We start from the raw sequence: 6,213 nt of genomic DNA, 5'->3' as shown, positions 1-6,213 counted from the left end.
TGAAGCTGTGCCACCGGAAAATTGGTGGCGGTGGTTTTAACTTTTACCCACGTCATCAACGCTCGATGTACGGCTACGTGCTCGCACTGGTATGACTGTTCACCCATCGGCCATTTGCAGCAAAAACCCGGAGCATAGTGGGTGAGTTTAAAGTTTGTAAGCGGAAAAAGAAAAAGGAAAATTGTTTAATTTTTGCTTCACACTAGTGATGGGTAATTTATAAATTTTGCCGGAGTCGGATCGATCCGAACGGTCCGATGGCTAGCCGGATTCATTCGGAATCGATCGGAATCAACCGGACTCGTTTGGACTCTGAATCGACCGGACTCGTTCAAACTCGGAATCGACCGAACTCGCCCGGACTCGGAATCGACCCGACTCGTTCGGAATCGACCTGACTCGTTCGGACTCGGAATCGACCGGACTCGTTTGGATTCTGAATCGACCCGACTCGATTGGAATCGACTGGACTCGATTGGAATCGTTTGGACTCGTTTGGACTCGGCCGGACTCGGCCGGACTCGTTCGGACTCCACCGGACTCGTTTGGACTCGGAATCGACCCGACTCGTTTGGGCTCACTCGGAATCGATTGGACTCGCCCGGACTCGCTGGAGTCAATTTTGTTTATTAGTCGGAGTCGGAATCAATTTTTCATACGCGGAGTCGGAATGGATCCACGATTCCACTCCGGATTACCCATCACTACTTCACACACAGCAAATGGAGACAGGGCAGGGAACGAGATTTCTTTGTGAACAGCCACGCTTGAGCGTTAATTCCATCAGTCAGTGGATGTCCATTCTTTTGGGCAAACATGAAACATGCCCGAAAAATCGAATGTCATTGCGAATGACTGTCAACATCGCTGCACACGCTGTCATGTTTGGTGTCATGTAAGATTGACTTGTATGTTTCATTCTTCCACCATCTCTAGCAGCCATCGGTCCAGACGTTGCCGATACGGTACCAACAGGTTCCCCCGGAACGGTTTTAGCATCATGTTCGTTACGTCCATTAAGCCAGAAAGCAGGACGATTGCCGGCTTGACTAAACCATCAACCCGGCAGAATGTAATGTAATGTGTGAACCGTGCACTGCTGGTACGTGCTAATGAAATCAGTCACCGGTTCCCGTCGTTTCGATGCTGGTCCACCATTACCGTGTGTGCAGTGCGACACAGGAGGCAACCATTTTATTTGAGCACCGGTTTCGGAACAGGCGATGCGCCTTTCTGTCGCATGCGCTTCGGTCGGTTGCCCGCTGGAAGCTTCGGGGCGCGCGTCGTAACGGTGCCGGGGCAAGGCAATAATGTATGCTGATAGATAGAAGGAAGTATAAAATAGAACCTGCTCTTTTTGCAATTGCAAGCCCTTATCGTGCCCGTCACATTTTCTCGGTTGCTTTCAAAACCCTATCAGACCGGTTTCGATCAATTTCGTTGCATATTTGCATTTTGATTTCGGTGAAATTGAATTCGCAATCATTCGCAATCCGGATGATTGGATCGGTTAAAGGTGGTGGGAAAGGTGAAGCGTTTTTTTTCCATTCTTTAACCATCATAATGCACCGTAGCAGATCGTATGGAGGAATGCAAAAACGTAGAAAATTTAAATGAAAAGCAACTTATTTCAATCAACTAGCATTAAAATAAATCAATTTATAAAATTTTGCAAAATTACTCAAAAAAAGGTAAGGCCTTAAGAAATTTTCATGTTTTTATTTTTTTTTATTTTTGTTTCAAATTTTTTACTCTTTTTTTTGTTTAAAGCATTATTTGAGTGAAAAGAAACATATTGCAACCAATTGGCATTAAAACAAATCAATTTAAATTTTTTTGCAAAATTTCTCAAAAAAATGGCAAGGGGTACCCCTTATGAAATTTTCGAGTGGAAAATTTTTTAAAATTTTTTTTCTGATTTTTTATTCTTTTTTTACTTTAAAGCACTATTTAAGTGAAAAGAAACTTATTGCAACAAATTCCCATCAAAATATATCACATTTATAAATTTTTGCTATATTGCTCAAAAATGAGGAAAATTATACATTTTCTCAAACAGGGTAAGGAACTTGGTTCCTCGAATAACTTCTGACACAGACATCTGAGGGCATGGCTGTCCATGAAGAAAATGTAGCCATTGGTGCCATCTATCGACCACAGGTTAAAGATTGGCGATCCGTTGAATACCGACCGAGTTATAGGCAAAACTTGGTGCAAAACTGAGCAAAATTTTCATTTTTTTTTTTTGAATTTTTTGATTTTGTTATTATTTTTCACTCTTTTTTTATTTCAAGCATTATTTGAGTGAAAAGAAACTCATTGCAACCCATTGGCATTAAAATAAAACAATTTTATTTTTTTTGCAAAATTTCTCAAAAAAATGGCAAGGGGTACCCCTTATGAAATTTTCGAGTGAAAAATTTTTTTGAATTTTTTTCTGAATGTTTATTTTTTTTTAATTTAAAGCATTATTTGAGTGAAAAGAAATCTATTGCAACAAATTTGCATTAAAATATATCACATTTATAAATTTTTCTAAGTTACTCAAAAAAGGTAAGGCTGTAGCCTTATGAAATTTTCAAAGTTTTAGAAGTTTGAGAATTTTTTTTGTATTTTATTCCTTTATTTATTTAAAGCATTATTTGAGTAAAAAGAAGGGCGTCAACCAGTAAAAATGAAATATTTCACTTCAGTTTTTTGGTTTTAACTTTAGTACTAATGATCGAACAAGTATGCAAAAAACATGCAAAGCTGCAAAATCGTATTCTACACAAATCATCCGAACATTGTTGATGTCTATCTCTTCAGGATTTCAAGTAATTCGCCAATATTACAAATTTTGAAATATTTCGCTTAGGTTTTTTATTTATAACTTTAGAACTAATCATCGGACAAGTATGCAAAAAATATAAGCAGATGCAAAATTGATTTCATCACATTTCATGTAAACACTGTTGTGGGCTATCTCTTCAGGTTTCCAAGTAAATCGCTAAATAAAGGAATTTTTGAAATATTTCACTTCAGTTTTTTGGCTACATTTTTAGCACTAATGATCGGACAAGTATCGGATCGGAAAGACGCGGAATTAAATTCTACACAATTCATCCGAACATTGTTAATGTCTATCTCTTCAGGATTTCAAGTAAATCTCAAATAAAGAAACTTTTGTAATATTTCACTTTGGATTTGTGTTCAGAACTCTAATACTATTCATCGGACAAGTACGTCCAACACATACAAAGATGCAGAATCAAATTCTACACAAATCATCCGAACATTGCGTTCGCCGATCTCTTCGGGATTTCAAGAAATACGCAAAAAAAGAAATTTTTGAAATATTTCACTTCGGTTTTTTGGTTATAACTTTAGTACTAAGCATTGAAAAAGTATGCAAGTGATATGCAAAGATGCAGAATCAAATTCTACACAAATCATCCAGACATTGCTAATGTCTATCTCTTCAGGATTTCAAGTAATTCGCAAAGAAAGAATGTTTTGAAATATTTCACTTCGGTTTTTTGGTTATAACTTTAGTACTACTGATCGGACAAGTATGCAAATCATATGCAAAGATGCAGAATCAAATTCTACACAAATTATCCGAACATTGTTGATGTCTATCTCTTCAGGATTTATAGTAATTCGCAAATAAAGAAATTTTTGAAATATTTCACTTCGGTTTTTTGGTAATAACTCTAATACTATTCATCGGACAAGTATGCCAATCATATGCAAAGATGCAGAATCAAATTCTACACAAATTATCCGAACATTGCTGATGTTTATCTCTTCAGGATTTATAGTAATTCGCAAATAAAGAAATTTTTGAAATATTTCACTTCGGTTTTTTTGTAATAACTTTAGTACTAAGCAACGGACAAGTATGCAAGTTATATATAAAGATGCAGAATAAAATTTTACACAATTCATTCGAACATTGTTGATGTCTATCTCTTCAGGTTTTCAAGTAATTCGCAAATAAAGAAACTTTTGAAATATTTCACTTCGGTTTTTTGGTTATAACTCTAATACTATTCATCGGACAAGTATGCAAATCATATGCAAAGATGCAAAATCAAATTCTACACAAATTATCCGAACATTGTTGATGTCTATCTCTTCAGGATTTATAGTAATTCGCAAATAAAGAAATTTTTGAAATATTTCACTTCGGTTTTTTGGTAATAACTCTAATACTATTCATCGGACAAGTATGCAAATCATATGCAAAGATGCAAAATCAAATTCTACACAAATTATCCGAACATTGTTGATGTCTATCTCTTCAGGATTTATAGTAATTCGCAAATAAAGAAATTTTTGAAATATTTCACTTCGGTTTTTTGGTAATAACTTTAGTACTAAGCATCGGACAAGTATGCAAGTTATATATAAAGATGCAGAATAAAATTTTACACAATTCATTCGAACATTGTTGATGTCTATCTCTTCAGGATTTCAAGTAATTCGCGAAATAAAGAAAATTTTGAAATATTTCATGAAATATTTCAAAAGTGTCAGAGAAAAAATGAAACTTTTCATGAAATATTTCATTGATGAAAAGTTTCACAGAAAAAATGAAACATTTCATGAAATATTTCATGAAAATTTTCATGAAATATTTCATCAATTTTTGTGCCAACAGATTAATGAGGAGTCAAGGAGTCTAAAACAGTTGAAGTTAGGGGTCTAGGGGGCTTCAAACAGGTGTAGGAGGGGGTGCGGTGGTGAAAAACCAAAAAAAAAAAAGCAAAAAAAAAATTGGGCCCACGAACCGACGAAAATGTGATAAATCAAAGTGAAAAAATACGCTTCAAAATTTCAAAATCTGGTACCATCGATTAGAAAAAAGCAAAAAAAAAATTGGGCTCACGAACCGACGAAAATCTGAAAATTCGAAGTGTAAAAATACGTTTTGGTTTTTGAAGTGCTACCTCCTCGCCTGGTATGCTCTCCTGTTACTTCAAACCATTTCGCCTGGTAGTTTTCGAAATCCAAAAGTATCCAAAAGTATCGAAAAAGTACCAGCTGCAGCAACCAAGTAACAGGAGAGCATACCAGGCGAGGAGGTAGCACTGCAAAAACCAAAACGTATTTTTACACTTCGAATTTTCAGATTTTCGTCGGTTCGTGGGCCCTATTTTTTTTGCTTTTTTCTAATCGATGGTACCAGATTTTAATATTTTGGAGCGTATTTTTTCACTTTGATTTTTTACATTTTCGTCGGTTCGTGGGCCCAATTTTTTTTTAAATTTTTTTTTTTGGTTTTTCACCGTCGCACCCCCTCCTGCACCTGTTTGAGGCCCCCTAGACCTCCAACTTCAACTGTTTTAGACTCCTTGACTCCTCATTAATCTGTTGGCACAAAAATTGATGAAATATTTCATGAAAATTTTCATGAAATATTTCATGAAATGTTTCATTTTTTCTGTGAAACTTTTCATCAATGAAATATTTCATGAAAAGTTTCATTTTTTCTCTGACACTTTTGACTTTTTTGAAATATTTCATGAAATATTTCAAAATTTGCTTTATTTGCGAATTACTCGAAATCCTGAAGAGATAGCCTACTACAATGTTCGGATGATTTGTGTAGAATTTCATTCTGCATCTTTGCATGTGTTTTACTTACCCGTCCGATCATTAGTACTAAAGTTATTACCAAAAAACCGAAGTGAAATATTTCAAAATTTCCTTTATTTGCGAATTACTTGAAATCCTAAAGAGATAGCCAACTACAATGTTCGGATGATTTGTGTAGAATTTGATTCTGCATCTTTGCATGTGTTTTACTTACCCGTCCGATCATTAGTACTAAAGTTATTAACAAAAAACTGAAGTGAAATATTTCAAAAGTTTCTTTATTTGCAAATTACTTGAAATCCTGAAGAGATAGACATCATCAATGTTCGGATGATTTGTGTAGAATTTGATTCTGCATCTTTGCATGTGTTTTACTTACCCGTCCGATAATTAGTACTAAAGTTATTAACAAAAAACTGAAGTGAAATATTTCAAAAGTTTCTTTCTTTGCGAATTACTTGAAATCCTGAAGAGATAGACATCAACAATGTTCGGATGATTTGTGTAGAATTTTATTTTGCGTCTTTGCATGGGTGTTGCATACTTGTCCGATCATCAATACGAAAGTTATAACCAAAAACCGAAGTGAAATATTTCAAAAGTTTCTTTCTTTGCGAATTACTTGAAATC

The sequence above is a fragment of the Anopheles funestus genome, chromosome X, assembly GCF_943734845.2.
Source record: "Anopheles funestus chromosome X, idAnoFuneDA-416_04, whole genome shotgun sequence".
NCBI lineage: Eukaryota > Metazoa > Arthropoda > Insecta > Diptera > Culicidae > Anopheles > Anopheles funestus.
This window is presented reverse-complemented; position numbering follows the sequence as displayed.